Source organism: Brachycentrus maculatus, unplaced genomic scaffold (assembly GCF_059751285.1).
Source record: "Brachycentrus maculatus isolate JH-2025_06_01 unplaced genomic scaffold, ASM5975128v1 h1tg000407l, whole genome shotgun sequence".
NCBI classification, from domain to species: Eukaryota; Metazoa; Arthropoda; class Insecta; order Trichoptera; family Brachycentridae; genus Brachycentrus; species Brachycentrus maculatus.
In genome coordinates this window covers 86,149-105,000 of record NW_028281156.1, presented here as the reverse complement: position 1 = coordinate 105,000, position 18,852 = coordinate 86,149, and the positions used below count along the sequence as shown (strand labels likewise).

General features: G+C 29.7%; 4 non-coding genes across 4 annotated transcripts; 1 reads left to right on the top strand and 3 right to left on the bottom strand.

Annotated features, from left to right (window-relative positions):
• Window positions 1-428: 428 nt before the first annotated feature.
• Window positions 429-547, bottom strand: LOC148302811 (5S ribosomal RNA). Its single transcript, XR_015838584.1, has one exon. It is a non-coding gene; the product is annotated as a 5S ribosomal RNA (ribosomal RNA).
• A 3,112-nt stretch (window positions 548-3,659) lies between these two features.
• Window positions 3,660-3,732, bottom strand: TRNAA-AGC (transfer RNA alanine (anticodon AGC)). The gene has a single exon. It is a non-coding gene; the product is annotated as a tRNA-Ala (tRNA).
• A 789-nt stretch (window positions 3,733-4,521) lies between these two features.
• TRNAR-CCU (transfer RNA arginine (anticodon CCU)) lies at window positions 4,522-4,594 on the bottom strand. Its single transcript has one exon. It is a non-coding gene; the product is annotated as a tRNA-Arg (tRNA).
• Window positions 4,595-4,937: 343 nt separating this feature from the next.
• TRNAK-UUU (transfer RNA lysine (anticodon UUU)) lies at window positions 4,938-5,010 on the top strand. Its single transcript has one exon. It is a non-coding gene; the product is annotated as a tRNA-Lys (tRNA).
• The last annotated feature ends 13,842 nt before the right edge of the window (window positions 5,011-18,852 follow it).

Below are 18,852 nucleotides of genomic sequence, written 5' to 3'. Positions count from 1 at the left end.
GAAACTGACGGTTCATGCTTCCTGGAGCATACTTCCCCACACAAAACGTCAGCAGAGGTATCTCAATATGTTTGAGTTGTTGAAAGTTGTGCTGACTAATCGCTCGAGAATCTTACGTAGCGAGCATCGCCAAAACGAATGGCGCAAGTTTGTATCTCAGTAGACGCTATAGTTCATCTTAAATATAGTACTTTAGTCGTAAGTTATAATAAATAAATGTAAAAAGAGGATAATATGGGTAGGTACCAGAAAATATAATTTATAAAAAAATAAGGGCCAGCGGCACGCGGTGTTCCCAAGCTGTCACCCATCCAAGTACTGAAGTTCATCTGAAATATAGTACTTTAGTCGTAAGTTATAATAAATAAATGTAAAAAAGAGGATAATATGGGTAGGTACCAGAAAATATAATTTATAAAAAAACAAGGGGCCAACGGCACGCGGTGTTCCCAAGCGGTCACCCATCCAAGTACTGACCGCGCCCAATGTTGCTTAACTTCGGTGATCGGACGAGAACCGGTGCATTCAACATGGTATGGTCGTTGGCGGGAGCCGTGTCAAAATTTAGTTATATAATTTATGTTCCGATTATTTAAAAAAAGTTTTGGTGACATTTGTATATATCTTTGTGCTATTTACTATAATTAAAGAAATTTCGTTGCGGTTAAGTTTTATGTTTACCAAGGTATCACCCAATTTTGGACTCTGCTTTACTATAAAGTTTCATATTTAAAGAAGTATGGACGTTTTCAATTCATGGAAATATTGATATCAATTTATTTAATAAAATATTTATAAACTTTATAGTAAAATAACTGTCAAGTAGTGAAAATTATCAGATTTGTATTTTTTTTTATAAAACGATTACATTTATAAATTAGTTATAAAATTCTTCCACAGGCGTCCCAGCATCGCATGGCACATAGGCAGGTACACATATTCTTTGAACTTCTTCATCAAACGTTCAACCTAATATCTACGAAAACAGAATATTACCTATTTATGTTCGGGGAATGGGGTAGAATGCGTCACTTTATTATTATGCGCGTGGGATGAGTTCTGTCTACTGTCTGGATAGGCGGGAAAATGTGGGTAGGTTCGGAGAGTGGGAAGGTGGTTTGTAACACGGCTGTGGCTGGAAAATTCTGTATCGTAGTGTGTATTTTGCAAGATTTATAATTTTTTAGTTTAGAAAACAGAAAGCACACATTTCTAATATGTTTAATTTCACAATATTTGTGAAATTCAACATATTAGAAATGTGAACATATTAGACAAAAACATATTAGTAAACATATTAAAAATATTTAACATTTATCAATTCAATCGAAAATATTGAAAATGACAGCATTTGCCAAGAAGCACGCTGTCCGCTATGAGCAATGTTTAGTAATGCGTGTGTTGCCATAATGCTCAACAGATGGCGCTGCCATGCGATAAAAAGTATATGTTAAAAAATATGTTTTTACCTGTTTAATGCTATAGGACCTTGCACATATTTAAATATAAGGGTCTCTACTAAACAAAAGTTTTCACGAACCAACCATAGATGCTGCCGCGAACTCAAACCTGAAGCGGTAAAAGATTTATGATATACTATATGTATGAGTTGCAAATATTTAAGTTATGTGGTTGTCAATCAAGAGTAGAATGGTGAATGTTACACGCGTATAAAGTGATCACCTAAACCAGCCAATTACTAGATAGAAGGATCATAAGCCCTGTAAATACCCAGACTTCCATATTCTTCATCATCTATGATGAGTCGTCAATACATAATTAAAGATTTTTTAAAACATAAAATACACACTTCACTTTTATTAGCTGCGTTCAATTATAATAAATTTTATCACCACTAAATAAAATGAATGGAACATCTGATGTTTAACTTACTCGATGTCTGGAAAAGGCATAAAACGTAAGTAAAGTAAGTTTTTTTCACTGTCATTGGAAAGAGAGATGTGTATGTAGTATATTAGCATGCGGGCGTGTGTGTGCGTCTACTTCAGCACCGGCGACCTTGGGCGAGGTCGCAGACTGAAAGTACAACCAGACTTGTGCAACCTACCCCGGGAATGCCCACTCCCCGAGCCACCCCACCGGCCGGTAAAACGCCACCCATCTAGACGAGGTACTTACCCGAAATCGTACGAACATATATCGCTCACTCCTTTCAAGGATGTCAAAAATCGTCAATTTTCAGTTGTGCATGTTTTCGGAATGCCCAGAAAATGTACTATATCCCAGTAAAAGCGGCATATTTTTAACTTAATATTTACCCGCTACAGGGCAGACAGTGTTGTTTTTGCATTTAAAGGAAAGGTACTGTTTAATAATTTTTTTAAATATACTATATTTCTCAAATGGAGAAAAAACCTTCAGGTTTTATCTTAAATGATCTGTTGCATAGTAAAAAGTTCAATAAGTGGCTTGATATTTTTTTAATACATTGTATTATATTTTTAAACTTTAAAAACGTTCTCCTGAAAAATCAATTTCTTTTATTTTTGACGTTCTTGAAAGAAATGAGCGATATGTATGTATATGCAGAATACGTACTGCATGTCTGTATTGTTTTGCGCGTCACTTCACCTGTCTCAGAATTAAACTGTTATCCCAATCGCATACGTAACACCTTTAAAGTTTAGATCTTAAGCGTTCAAATCACAATGCGTTCAGCCACGCTCTGGGCTGGTCGTGTACTCAATTGAAAATAAATGTGAATTGGATATATTTTTTGTTTTGAAGAATTTATAAAGGAAAATTATTTTTAAATAAAATTACTAAGAAAACACTTCTTTTTATACCACTTGAGTTTATTTATGACTACTAGTTTCGGAAGCTAAGCTTCCATCTTCAGGTCTGAAGATGTAAACTTAGCTTCCGAAACTAGTAGTCATAAATAAACTCAAGTGGTATAAAAACAAGTGTTTCCTTAATCATTTTATCATGTCTTACCACAAAGTAAATGCCGAAATAATATATAAATTTATTTTTTTTACTCCTTACCTTTCATTAACCCTTTTCTTTTCAAAATCATATAATATTATCATTAGTTATTTCGAAGAAAAACTAATTTTTTCAATGCAAAAATGATGTTTTTAGAAAAAATCATTTACCTTAAATTTAATTTAGAGAAAATAAATTTAATAGCAACTTAATTTTCTCTAAACTAAGGTTTATAAATTTATCGTAAACGAGTGGAGGCTTAAAACAACACGTTATTGAATTACGTTAGTAAGAAAAGTAAAGCTCTTGTGTATAAATAAATATTAAGGATTCATTGTCAGGTGTGTGTATTTCTATATATGTAAAGGACTTAGGGCGGTAACTATAGGACAAGTCGATAGTTTTAACACTCCATATATTAGTGACGGGTATGTGTGGGTAAGGCCTCATTCATTTTATTACCTGGTTATAAAAATGAATGAGAAGTGTGACTCATACTATGCAGTTGCAATATTAATAAAAAATATGTATAAATTTTATTTATATCAAAGAAAATCCGTGAAAAAGCAAATAATTATAATTGATGTCTATTTTTTTAATGAAGGAATGGCGCAGTACACAAAAAATAAAGCATTTAATCAATTAACAAATAATAAAATAAATACGGGAAAAAAATGTCACAAAAATAAAAATATTTGAAAAAAATATATTGGAGGCGCCGGGTATCGATCCCGGTACCTCTCACATGCTAAGCGAGCGCTCTACCATCTGAGCTACGCCCCCGGTGCGAGCACTTGCCAGTAAACATGTATAAAACTAAAATTTGCTTTATTTTAAAACATTTTAGTATTAATCATTTTGATTTATGACTATATTAATTCTATTTTTTTCAATAATGTACTCATTTATGAATTATAAATAAAACAACTGCACCTCATTCGATACGCAAATATACTAAATACCCCCTAGTTTTATTATAGTTTAGTAATAGGCAGGTAGACATGTGTGTGATATGATAATAACAGATGTATTGTGAAATTGTTACGGAGGTAGGTACGTATTGAAATTTATAGAGGTATGAGAGTAAATGTAAACAAGTAGTAGACGTTCTGCCCTCCAGACGCCCGGGACATTGCACCGCACGCCGGCAGGAGGCGCTAGTAAAGGCCTCAAACTACTACATTCATGAAATCATAAAATACATAATGAAGCCACCCAGCCTCCCACATCAAAATTTTATGAATCCCCCGTAATAATAATACTTAACTCTATTACATTCATGTCAAATAACGTTTATTATATATGTTGTAATTCAAAGTAATGTATGTATTGGTCATGTTCGATATATTATTATAATAACATTATTATATTTAAATTTTAAAATGGTCTGGAGCTAGAGTAAAATACGCAAAGGGAATTTTCTTTATTTTATTGTACATATTAAAAGGAAATGGTTATGGTATCTTTATATAACAAGAACGATCATAAGAGTATGGATATACATTTTTTTCATGTTTTGATTTTCTTTACCGACTTATGAGAAAAAAATGGGGTTGCAAAAAGGGACATCTGTACCCCTGGTGGGACTCGAACCCACAATCCCCGGCTTAGGAGGCCGATGCCTTATCCATTAGGCCACAGGGGCAGGCGCACGAGGGAAGAAAATAAAAAGATAGCTGTATACATTAATTTAGAACCCTTTTGAAAAACCCCGTTAGAATTAAAGTCAACCAAATAAAAAGTTTCATGACGCAAATAATATTTTCAGTACAAATTAATTGTATTTAACTACTTTATGTCATGCATTTTTTTATTATTATGACGAATCGTTAATTTGATATGACTTTTACATAGCATTAGAAATGACTGATAATTGTTAAAAATGTTTTACTAAACAATTGAAAAAGTAACGAAAAACACTAAACACGGCCATATTACACAACTAAAGATTAAGTATAAATACGATTTTCTTGACAGACAGACCGCCAGCCCGGATAGCTCAGTCGGTAGAGCATTGGACTTTTAATCCAAGGGTCCAGGGTTCAAGTCCCTGTTCGGGCGATCATTTTTTTCATACTTTGTTTTATATAATATTCCTTTAACTTATCATTTTTTATTATATTTTTTTTAAAATAAAATTTGTGAAAATAAATACATCTATGTTATGAATAAATTATTATTTTTGTCATTTATTTGCTGACATTACTGGTTTGCTGTCTGGCCAGCTTTACAATACTAATCAAATTCCTTTATAAGCAAGCACCTTTAAATGTACAACTCAAAAAGGAACAAAAATTAAAAGTCCAATAATATGTAAACAAAATAGGAAGTAATAATAATTTTATAAATAAATTTCGAATTTGTATTACATAATAATAATAGTATGCCGTTACACGTTCTACTTTTTTGTGACCATTAAAAAGGAAAAGAGCAATAAACAACAGGCAGGTAACTAAACATTATGATACACCATAGTAAAAATAGAAGAAGAAAAAAACAGAATGGATAAAATCTAGCGATTGTACTGGATGAAACATCGCAACAGTATTATATTAAAAATAATTTATTTTCGGTTTAAACGTAGTGACGTATATTCGATATCCAAGTAAATGTTTTTTTTACTAATTTGAGGCAATTTTTATGAGAATGTAATCAATGCGAAGACTAAACCGTCTTTTTCTTCTGCTTGGTGTAGGCCTTGTGAACAGTTTTCAAGAGGGATTAACCTCCTGCGATGTCGATTCCAAGCTGTCGATCCATCTCTTTGGTGGTCTGTCCGGGAGTCATGTACCTTGGGGTTGGCAGTACAGTGAAATGTGGGGGAGTCTGGATGGTTCCATTCTCCTCACATGCGCATACCATTGTCTCCTTCGTTGCCTTCCCCAACTAACAACATCTTCGATCTCGCGTGTTTCCCTTATCCTGGCGTTTCTAATTCTCGTAGACTCTTGCCAGATATGCTTCTTAGAGTCTTCATTTCTGACACTCGGGGACTAAACCTTTTATGTGAAATGAATTCCTTTGCACGAGTTATCCTACTGAAGAAAACATTATAATTTATTGATTAGACATTAACGTTGTAGAATAACATGTTGATTTCAATATGCATGACAATAAAACACGAATGTAAGACCATTTTGGAAAGAACAAATAAAAAAATCAACCGGTCTGATTTATAATTAATTGTGAAATATTGAATTAATAAAATGTAATATGGTTTTTACAATTTAGAAAAAATAGAAAACAGAATTTTAATTTACTCCGTTAATTTTACTGTTGATATTTTCTATACCTATAAACGGCGTATACACTGGCGGGATTATTTCTGAAAAATAACATTTTTCAATCAACCAAAATGTATTAATCGGTGGCTATTATACTGTCTGCGCAAGTGCTTATGTCGCTACCATGAAATATAATAAATTAAACGAAGTAAAGTGTTTGTAAAAAACAATTATCCCGTCAAAGAATCTTATATTTTATGGTAAGACTAGAAGAGATAGGTTTTCAACGCAACGTAACCAAATCAGGGTTAAAAATATTGATTTCAGTAAATAAGTCCTTTTGCGACACCCTGTATATTACACAGAAAACCAATGTTTTCTTTGTTTTATCTTGTTACTTAAAATGATTATGTTTCTGAATGGCTCAGCATCACGTAGGATTTGTTTTATTAGCTCTTTTTGGTTTTATTGGGTCAGATTTTTTGCAGCACTAAATCATGCCTCGGAATGCCTTCGTGTAATTTATGGATATCTTTTCAAAAACTTATGTTCGACTCTTTCATTTTGTTCCTTGGGTACCTATTTTGGCAGCTGGGAGGTGGCACCGGTACATGCCAAGAAAAATATCGGGTGAAATATTTTTGTTTCTTATGAAAATACAAAAAGAGCAACGTTATAGTAAATTATTTCATATTGAGGGTTTATTTTATAAGCTGAGAAATAAACAAGTCTGTCAGCTGAGGATTTAGTCTGAAGGCGAAATTTCGCCGTCTTCGAAGTGAAGTAGAAATATAAATAAAATGTTTTCAATATGTCAACATACATATATATATAAATGTGTGTATGTATTTCCTGCATCTTATCATCATAACTTACCTTTCTTCATTCAGTCGCCAAATACGGGTGGTCCGTTTTGTGTCTATATTAATTCTATAATTGATCATCTTTATTGTAACATGGGTGGCAGTTCAAAATTAGGTTTAGACGCCATTATTCTGTATTTACTGCAAAGGTGTAGTAGCATTGTATCAGTATCATGGGCAGATTGATATAAAAGTTTATATTTTCGCCAGCAATATTTGAATAAAATTTATGTGTAAAAATACCAATAGAATAATAAATATTTGATAGAAAAAATATACAATGGAAAAATAAATAATATAATTTTACACAATTATAATAAGTTACATACGGACATTAATATTACTTGAAAATAAACATAAATTGAAAAACAAGATTTATATTGGATGATGAACATTATTTTATATTTTTACAAGCGTTTATTTTACATTGTTGGGTAATATATTCAAAATTAAACACGGTTATTGTATTGAATTCTTCTTTTATTTACATATATGTATATGATAATATGTGATAATATGTTTGATAATGTCTAAATAAGACGAAAAATGTCACATATTCTCATATATATGTAAATAAAAGTTAACTTCAAACCAATAACCGTGTTTAATTTTGGATATATTACTCAACAATTCAATATGGAATTCTACCAACTGTCAGCAGTTACAAGATTTAAAAATAAATAAATAATTTTAAATGTTCACATCATATTATATTATCATAATTTATTTCAGCATTGACTTCGTACGATACATAGATAAAATAATTAAATATTGATTCAACTTACAAAATTGAACACTTCAATCTTTTCTATTGAATTTCCTATCACTCCAAAAATGTTTTATAACATTATGTGAAAAAAATTAATTGATTCTCTGTCTTTATTTTATTTTGCAACATAATAAGTGTTATCATATATGGTCCTCGCAAATTATTTATCGACCTCTGTAATTTATTGCTGAATTGTTCTTTTGTTGTTGCATTAAAAATAAAAAGGTCTCTAATAAAAAGAGCAATATGCATTTGGGATGCATAAAGTATTATGCAAAATGTTTCTACCTTAGAAATAATAGTATATTATCTTTTTTAATAGTGTTGTGCAAGCCGAATCGTATATTCACATCGAAAAAAGGGGCATACCGATGGCTTGGATAGTTTTGACGTGATTTTCTATAACTTTATTGAATCGTATTTGAATCTTAACTTTTTAACTACCACTAGTAAAGATGAAACCTGGTCACTGGTCAATCAAAATAAAAGTCGGAAAAACTATATTATTGTTATTTACTTACATGTATTTTATAAATATTAACATTCTATTACTCACGGGGAGGATGTATGTGCCACATCGTACCAAGTAGTAAGCTCAAGTCATGAAATATATTTCTAAAATCTGAATTATAAACAATAAAAAAATCTAGTAATCTCTAATGAATAAATACCAACATTGCCAAATATACATTATGCTTATCTTATAGAAATATTGCGATCATCAGAGGGGTAAAATAATATTTGAGAAAAGTGTGCTATTTTTGTAGTAGTGCTAGTAAAAAAATGTAGAAAAACCCTCCAAAAGAAGGAGAAATATTTACATCTGAAAATGTTTTGAATAATTCGTAACGGGCTAAGACATATTTAAAAAAAAAGGATAATGAAAATTAGCATAATTTTATATTAAATTAGTATTTTATATATATACATATATATATATATATATATATATATATATATATATATATATATATATATATATATATACATATATATATATATATATATATATATATATATATATATATATATATATATATATATATATATATATATATATATATATATATATATATATATATATTTATATATATATATATATATATATATATATATATATATATATATATATATATATATATATATATATATAAATATATATATATATATATATATATATATATATATATAAATATATATATAAATATATATATATATATATATATATATATATATATATATATATATATATATATATATATATATATATATATATATATACATATACATATATATATATATATATATATATATATATATATATATATATATATATATATATATATATACAGTGGGTGGCCAAATTATTAGGGACACTTTGAATTTCCTGTAATTTTCATGATCAAATGAATTTAATGAGCAAATAATTAAGTTTTTTAATTTTTTTTTATTGATTGGGGTGCTTTATTTAGAATATAGAAACAATATTATCATACATTTAATAAAAGTAATTTATTTTTATCATAAAAAGCGATTATTCAAAAATTTCAGAAAAAACCTTAATATTTAGTAATAACACCCTTTGCTGCGATTACAACTTCCAAACGTCGGGGCATGCTTTCTATGCAAATTTTTGCAATGTGCCGAAGATTAAGGTTACCATGCCATACTCTGATAAGAGTTTCTATCAGTAACCGCTTGGTGGTGATGACTTTTTTATCAATTTCCCGTTTCGTTAGCCTCCAAATGCTTTCAATGGGGTTCATATCTAGCAAATTGCCCGGGCAAGCCAAAACACGTACTCAACAAACGTTTTTTTCAGCCAGGAATGCGGTAACACTCCTGGCTTTATGACACGGTACCTATTCATGCATAAACACATACCCTTCATCACCAGGGAACCATTCCTTAGCCTCGGCTGGAGCCGACTTTTCAGTACTCGGTGGTACTGGTCTTGCCTCATGGTGCCTTCCATGATATAGAATCGTCCCATACCCTTAAATGAGATCATGGACCACAACATAATGCTAACAGGGTATTTTTAGCTCTCTCCACAAGGCTCTCTTCTTCATGTCTCAGTCAGGCGTAGTTTTTTGGTTGGACGTCGACCCATTAGATTTACTTCAACTAACCGTCTCTGAACCGTTCTTTTGGAGACGTTAATTCCTTCATCGTTTATCAACAAAAATTAACAACAATTAGACAATCAACAGACTTTTTACGATTTTGGAAATAGATGTCCCTGATTTTATGGGTACCACGCGGAGTTTTAATCCTTTTTCTACCTTTTTTCTGAAGCGGGCTGATTCCAGAGGCAGGTTTTTATAAATTTTTCTTTGTATCCTCCTGACTCCTGACTTCGAAACATCTGTAAGTGCTGCTATTTCTCTCTGGAAATATGTGGAATGAAGTAGTCAGGTTATAACTTCCCTTCATTTTCTTAGAGATATGTTTGAAGACTTGCCCATACTTAAATTGAGAATATTATGGTTCAGTTCAAACTAAATTGAATTTTGATTAAAAATTAATTGAAATTAACTTGTTGAATTAGCAAAACAAATACATTATTAAACAATACTTACGTTTTTATGGTATTGAACTCAAAAAACTTACACAAAAATGGTTTGAAAAAATATTAACTTAGCTCACACCAATACCATTTTTCACTAATCAACATCCAAATGAGAAAAAACCTTACTTTTTTGGTATTTCACAGTATTGTCACATCTTTTAAATAATAATAATGATACCAGCAACAAAAATACATAAGAAAAAATAATTACAACGAATTTATTTGACCACAGAATTCATTCAAACTTGGAAATTACAAAAAAGTACAAGTGTCCCTAATAATTTGGCCACCCACTGTATATATATATATATATATATATATATATATATATATATATATATATATATATATATATATATATATATATATATATATATATATATATATATATATATATATATATATATATATATATATATTTATTCGTAATCTCAATAACAAAAAGCAAACTTAAACAAGACAAAAAAGACATCTAATCTTTCAATATAACTTTAGTTTTAAATAAAAAAATCGGCTATTTAAAATTTCGAGCATAATGAATAAAATCCTAATTCTATATTCACCTACTCGTATTCTAAAACAAACTCAAATTGGGGAAAAATATTGCCCAGACCTTTGATTTTGATTTAAACTTTAAAAACATTAAATTATAATAATTTATAACATTATATCAATTTCACAAACGAGTGTGACGTTATCTTGATATGTTATCATACAATATCGTTTTTCATGTAGTGGGTCGCGATCAGGTATAATAGTGGTCGGAGTTAGTTAAAAAAACAAAAGTATTATGTCTGAAAAATCCTTTTATTAATGAACGAAATCTGTGTCGTTCTTACTGAGGGAGTGTATGGTATATTTAAAATCCATGATCTCATAATATGTGTGCTTGCACTTTCGACATATGTACATATGTTGCACGGCGCAACCATGTTTTAAAAGCATTTTTATTTTTATACAAATAACATAACTTCATACTTTGCCCTTGGCATATGTAAATGACAAATTGACGTCCCGGCTATGACTGAACTGATAGTGAAGTTCTAGTACTTGCGTGTAGTGTGCAGTGTAGGCATAACTCACTTAGTCGTAAAATGTATTAAATATTATTTAAATATATATATATATATATATATATATATATATATATATATATATATATATATATATATATATATATATATATATATATATATATATATATATATATATATATAAATACATATTTATACAAATACTTAAAAGTGGTTGTATCAGAAGTCTGAACAATGGCGGGTATGAATGAGGACATGCATGACTGTAGAAAAGGCAAGGATTGTTTATGAAGACAGATTAATGTAGTGTTCTATTCTCTCTGCATATCCCTGTGGAGAAGCGGCGTGATGGTCAGTTGGTAGCATGGTAGATGACGTGAGTGAAAAAGCGTCACATGAAGGACACTATTTGAATATGGGAAAAGAAATGGGGGCAGATTAGTGGATAGGAAAAGAAAATGGAAGCTATGGCTGAGACACTCGGGATTGCATACCCTATTTTGTACTAGATTTATAAGTTATATACTGCTATTTTGTTTTATTCACTTTGAAATAACTAATGCGTTATAAAAACTCTACAGATGTTTTTAAATTTAAATTAAGATAAAATTAAATTTTCGGAATAAAGCTAACCTTTACTAGTTTTTTGACATCTCATCAAAGATGACGAAGAATATGGAAGTCTGGGCATTTACGGGGCTGACGACCGTCAAAGGCTGGTTTAAGTGATCACTTTACACACGTGTAACATTCACCAATTCTACCCATTATTGACAACCACACTACTCAAATTCTTGGAAAGTTCTATATATATATGAACCAATTTCGAAGCGTTATTCTTGAATCCTTAGAGCTTCACTACAGACATCTATTGGTGAGATGAAAAGAAGCTTTTTTTGTCGTCAGCCCCGTAAATGCCCAGACTTCCATATTCTTCTTCATCTTGGTGAGATGTCAAAAAATAATATGAAAAATACTCCTATAATTGGAGATAATTAAAATTTGTGAAGTATGAGTTGTAATCCATATCTTATATCAATCTCGAATTGATTAAAAACTTGTCGGTTATGCCTGTGAAAACAACCGTCTATCGTAGTATTCTACCCGCGGACTTTGAGATTTGAGATATTTAAAAATATATACGTATACAGGTATAAATAAATAAATTTAAGAGTATTTACAGTATAGCTATTCCTTAATTTAACTTCTTCGCGGTTAATTTTTTTGAGACTATAAATATATAAATTTTATTATCCTAAATTCGATATTGATTAATCATTTTTACCGAGTCATTCAGTCATGCACAACTCGCGGAGATTTCTTTATTGTTTGAAGTTTGATTGCCATTAAGGAAAAAACTAAATTAAAAAAAAAAAGTACGTCACTGGGCTATTCAGTGACATTAGGTTATTCACTTTTGACATTGAAGCGTCCTTGACATTGAGCAGTAAATAATATGTAAGTTGAAAAAGAGGACAATGTGAGAGCGGCTTATCTTATTTGACGTCGATTGGGTATCATATTGACTAGACACTAAGCATTAGACACGTCATGACATGACAGATGAATAGACATTTTAAAATGCCTTTTATTCGGCCAATATTTTTTTAATCGATCACCCTCGAAAAATAAATTAAAACATGAAATAAGATGTGGCTTATTAATTATATCGTAACATTAAGGCCCAGTATTCGTTAAGTCGCCACTTAATTTTCACTAAATCCAGGTAACATTTTACGTAATTGATTAACGTAATTGATTGAATACCGTTTTTGCATTGAAAAAATAAGTTTTTCTTTGAAATAATTATATGGTTCTGAAAAGAAATGAGTTATTGAAAGGCAAGGAGTGAAAAAAATTCTTTTTATTTATTCTAAAAAACAAAAAAATTCTAATATACCTAAATTTCTAATAAACGTAAATGCAGTATTTTTATATATTTTAAATTTTATGTTTAGTGTATGAAAAATTTAAATGAATAAAAAATTAATAATTTTATTACAATGGAACAACAAATCGCTCACTCCTTTCAACAACGTCATGTATCAAAAATCGTCAATATTCAGTTATGCATATTTTCGGAATGCCCAGAAAATATACTATATCCCAGCAATTTTCATATTTTTAACTTAATATGTACCCGCTACCTGTAGCGGAAAGTGTTGTTTTTGCATTTTGAAGATAATGTATTGTTTAATTTTTTTTTAATATCCTAAATATTTTTCAAATAGAGAAAAAACCTTCAGGTTTTACCTAAAAAGATCTGTTGCACAGAAAAAAGTATTTTTAATACATTGTATTTTATTTATAAACTTTAAAAACCTTCTCTTGAAAAATCAAGTTTTTTGTTTTTTGACGTTCTTGAAAGAGCGATGTATATTTCAATGAGCAAATGCTGAGAAATTCCTGATTGACTCACACTAGATTATCTCTCCCGTTCCCAACACAGATTAAAATGAAAGAATAAATTTTTTAGCCAGAAGAAACAAAAATCCACTTAATGATCTATAAACCTTGTACATAAATAAGCAAGGTAAATAATGAATACAAACCCCATAAAAAAACTAAAACATGTATGTATGTACAGTTTATTATATTATTCAAATCCCGCTATCTTATATTATTATTGTTAATCGAAACGCGATTTATAATCCTAATTAATTAATGCGTTTTTTTCTGACAACTGTTTCGCCTTCCAAATGCTTAAAGTAAAAAACATAATAAATTTTCGCAATAAAATATAATAAAGATTTTTAGAGCAGGAAACCATATTATTAATTTGGGTCATGTAATAGAGGCATATTGTTTCATGCTATTTTTGTATTTTACAAAATGATTATACTGTCCGAGAAAGGTTTTGGAAACAAGCCATCTTTAGGTAATTGGGTAATTAATACTTTTACTGTGTTAATTTGCTTCCCAATTTACTGAAAATGTATTTTCTCCAAAGGCAATTTGCGCCAATCCAATTTATTACGGAAGATTTATGAATTTATTCGTAAATTTGCTTGTTTTCCATTTTAGTTCATAATTTGAATTGCGAATAATGTTCCTAGCCATTATTTGTAAACGATTGTACGTATTTTTTTCATTTAAAATTAATGATTTTTCAGTTAAATTTTTTTGTTTATTTTTTTCAAAAGATTACCATTTTTATTTATTTTAACAATCCTTATATGCACCCATTGGAGCATAGGATGCAAGATAACAATGCGTCGAATTGAAACAGTGCTATCTTGGTCGTAAATTATTTAAATGAAGGCAATTATTTGTTTATTGATTTGGCGTTTAATTTGTAGAACTCCATTTTTATTTATGTATTAATTTTAAATCAAACACAGATTTTTTGAGTCTACTAAATCTACTAACTTAGTAGACTCAAAAAATCTGTGTTTGATTTAAAATTAATACATAAAAGCAATTATTTGTGTCGGGTTGTGGTCCCGTGGTCAGTGTCGCGGACTCTTAAGGCAGAGTTTCTTGGTTCATAGAACCCACTCTACCACAATTTGATACCTTTTTCTAATAATGAGCCGCTTTGGTTCATATAAATAGTATGAAATGGAAATATTTGTTTCCATAATAAAAACACAAAATATATGTATATATATATATATATACATATATGTATATAAATATATATATATATATATATATATATATATATATATATATATATATATATATATATATATATATATATATATAATTGTATATATATATATTTATAAATATATATATATAAATACATATATATATTTATATATATATATATATATATATATATATATATATATATATATATATATATATACATATATATATATATATATATATATATATATATATATATATATATATATATATATATATATATATATATATATATATATATATATATATATATATATATATATATATATATATATATAAAATGTAGTATTATTTCTTTACCGTTGAGAAAATCAAAACTTTATTGTTATTGATTTAAAATGTATGAAAAACATAAAGAATTTGTTTAACTACACAAAAAATGAGAAAATATTTTTAAAAGGAGGCTCTATTAGAATTTTATACACAAACTCGTATATGTGATTCAGAAGTCATTCTGTCACTTAAAAATCTTTATATGTTTATTTATACTTATTAAATATTCAATGCACGCCAACTGCACCGAATGTTATCAGCTATGAATCGTATCGTATATGGGGGTTTAACACCAGAATCTCGTAACTCCATTTACCACAAAATTATGGAGGTATTTTATTTTGTTACCGTATACAAATATACTATTATTGATACCTATGTTAGTACATTATTATTAATAAAAGTCACATATATGTAGGTGGAATCTATAAAAAAGCAAATAATATATACAAAAGTTACGATCCCTTAGAACAAAAGTTCATAACTATAACCGATAAAGCATCACATTGCAAAATTTAAGTAATTTTACTTACAAAAATTCATTGACAACATTTTAATATATGTGTTCAAATCCTTGTTCACAAATCTGTGTTTCTCCACCGGCTATTTTTACATGTTGACATCTCAACATAGATAAAGAAGAATATGGAAGTCTGGGTATTTTTTGGCCTTACAACTTGTCATCGGCTGTTTTAAGTGATCGCTTTATACACGTGTAATATTTATTCACCATTCTACCCATGATAAACTCGTTCATACATCGTATAATTTTTACAAAAAAATCGTTCTATTACATCAATTTGTATGTATTCTTAAGGTATTGAAAATTTGGAATAAATACGAATATAAAATTGACAAAATTTTGAAAAAGCTTAGTACCTAAAATTAATAGTGTAAATGTAAAAACAAGTTAACGTTTTGACATGACAATGTCTATATGTAAATGAAGCGTCTTGGTAGGTTTTTTAAGATTTGCTTAAGATTTACTTTGTGGGACATTTTATATAAACTTATGAAATAAATCTACTTTTATTTTATCTAGTTTTGACAAGCATCTTGTACGTATCCGTCTCTTGAGAATACAAAGTGCCTGTAGAAAAGGGGTTGAAAACAATGTTTGAGCATTTATTTATTCAGGATTTGTACATTTTTTAATACAACCAAAATGGAGAATAATCCTTTCAAAAAAAGGACATGGGAAAAATATAAGTTTAGTATCTTCGTAAAATTCGATTGATGTGATATCTATAAATCACCGTGTGCAATTTTCAACCGTAAAAAAATATTTCAAGAAAATACTAAAATATCATTTCAACTCTTATTTTATCTTTTCTTAATAATAAATGTTGTATGTTAAAAATGAAACTTTTTCTTCTAATAATAAATAAACATTTTATTGTTTATTATTGAAATGTTTTTTGCTTGAAAACACTTACACCTGTAGTTTGAAATGCATTATGGTAGAATAGAAAGAAAATTTATTAAATTTATGTTGCAAGGGTTTTCCTGAGCACCGACTCGCAGATGCATTTTCGTACCGTTACTATTGAACAAATACCGACAATATTTTACAATAAAATTAGGAAACCATTTACCGCCGGTGATAAGAGGGGACAAAGAGAAAAAATAGAGGAACATTGACACGACGACATTGAAATGTCATCAGACAGAGTAATGTGCTTAGTGGACGTACTTATACCTGTATCTATGCATGCCAATATATGCCATGTTCTTACACGCACACACATACTCGCAAATTTGGTACATTTTAGTCTGTTATATACACACATATGTGACTATTCTCTTCTTCTTCTTCTTCTTATTGTAGGCCTTACGGCCTGTTTTTAAGAGGGATTAGCCTCCTGCGACGTCGATTCCCAGCTATCGGCCCATCTCTTTGGTGGTCTGCCCGGGAGTCGTCTACCATGGGGTTGGCCGTACAATGCGATGTGAGGGAGTCTGGATGGTTCCATTCTCCTCACATGCGCATACCATTGCCTTCTTCGTTGCCTTCCCCACCTAACGACATCTTCGATCTCGCATATTTCTCTGATCTTGGCATTTCTCAGTCTATCTCGAAGACTCTTGCCTGTTATGCTTCTCAGAGTCTTCATTTCTGACACTCTAAGCGGGTTTTTTGTGGCAGCGGTGTCTGTTCTATTTTCGATGACTGACTATTCTCGAGTTCACAAAAGCATATCTATGATATGATTTTAAAAGGTTTTATATAGCAGAGACCCTTTATTTATATGCAAGATCTGAGCTCAGATTTTTTAACATACTGGGAAACGCCTGAAAACTTTTTTTTTTAATTTCATGCATCTTACACTTTGACCGGTTATTTTATTCACAACATTTTGAGTGTGCCCAAATACTAGTATGTAAATGCCCACCTCCAATGTCCGCATAGGTCATCACGCTCGGCTACCGTGCTGCAAGTCCCGGGCTCAATTCCCTAACTTTAATAAAAAACGGAATGAATTTAAATAAAAATTAACGAAACATTTTTAAAACAATTACAGTGGTAACAATCAAACTTTTTTTTTTGTATAAATATTTAAAGAAACATCTTTTCAATACATCATCTGGTGCAGATGAAGGTTTGAAGAAGAAGAAGAAGTGCCAAGACTTCTATATTCATCTTCATCTATGTTGAGATGTCAAAAATGTAAAATAAGTCCTATGTGGAAAAACTCTTAATTTAACTTAACTTAAAATGTGATATTTTAATTTGATTTTCTTAGCTTTGTACTTTTGATTGTTTAGTACTTAGAAGGCATGAGGTCGACTTGCAACATTAATCTTAGTTTAAAACTTGCCTTCAATTATTGCGATCCCCAAGGTTCAATGTGGGCTGAACTTCAGACATTCTTCTTATTCGTTGTTCGCGTCACTATGCACTTCTCGTTTTCAATCTCATGCAATTCCGTCCGACGTTCGTGTGGGTGCAGATTTTCGATATCGTACAACGAGCGGAAAAACCCCACAAACACACGGCACATTTATTAATTCATTTGATATTCAGGAAAATGGCTAATAAATTATAATTTAAATATGATTTTTTTTTCTTTTAAAAGTGAAATTTGATATCTTATGGGGATTGAGAATTTTTGCTGAAAAATACCAAAATGTATAAATTTTAAGCCTTCATTGAAGACCAAAAGTAGGAATATTAAAAATAAAATTACGATATGTGAATCCAAAATGCAACTTTTTAGACTCCTTTGTCTTTGATATTTTTTTTCATACATCAACGGCCCACTCTAATGTTTATATATACTACATTTAGACCTGAATATGAAACAAGTAGTCATAAAATAAACTCAAGTAGTAAAAAACAAATGTTTTTCATTTAAAATATCATCATGTCTTCTTTTAATTTTGAGTATATAAAAAGCCTCCGTAGTGTAATGGTCAGCACGCTCGGCTACCATTCTGGAGGTCCCGGATTCGATTCCCTGGGGTAGGGTCAAATAAATTTAAGTGATTTTTTCACTCTACTATTTATTCAATT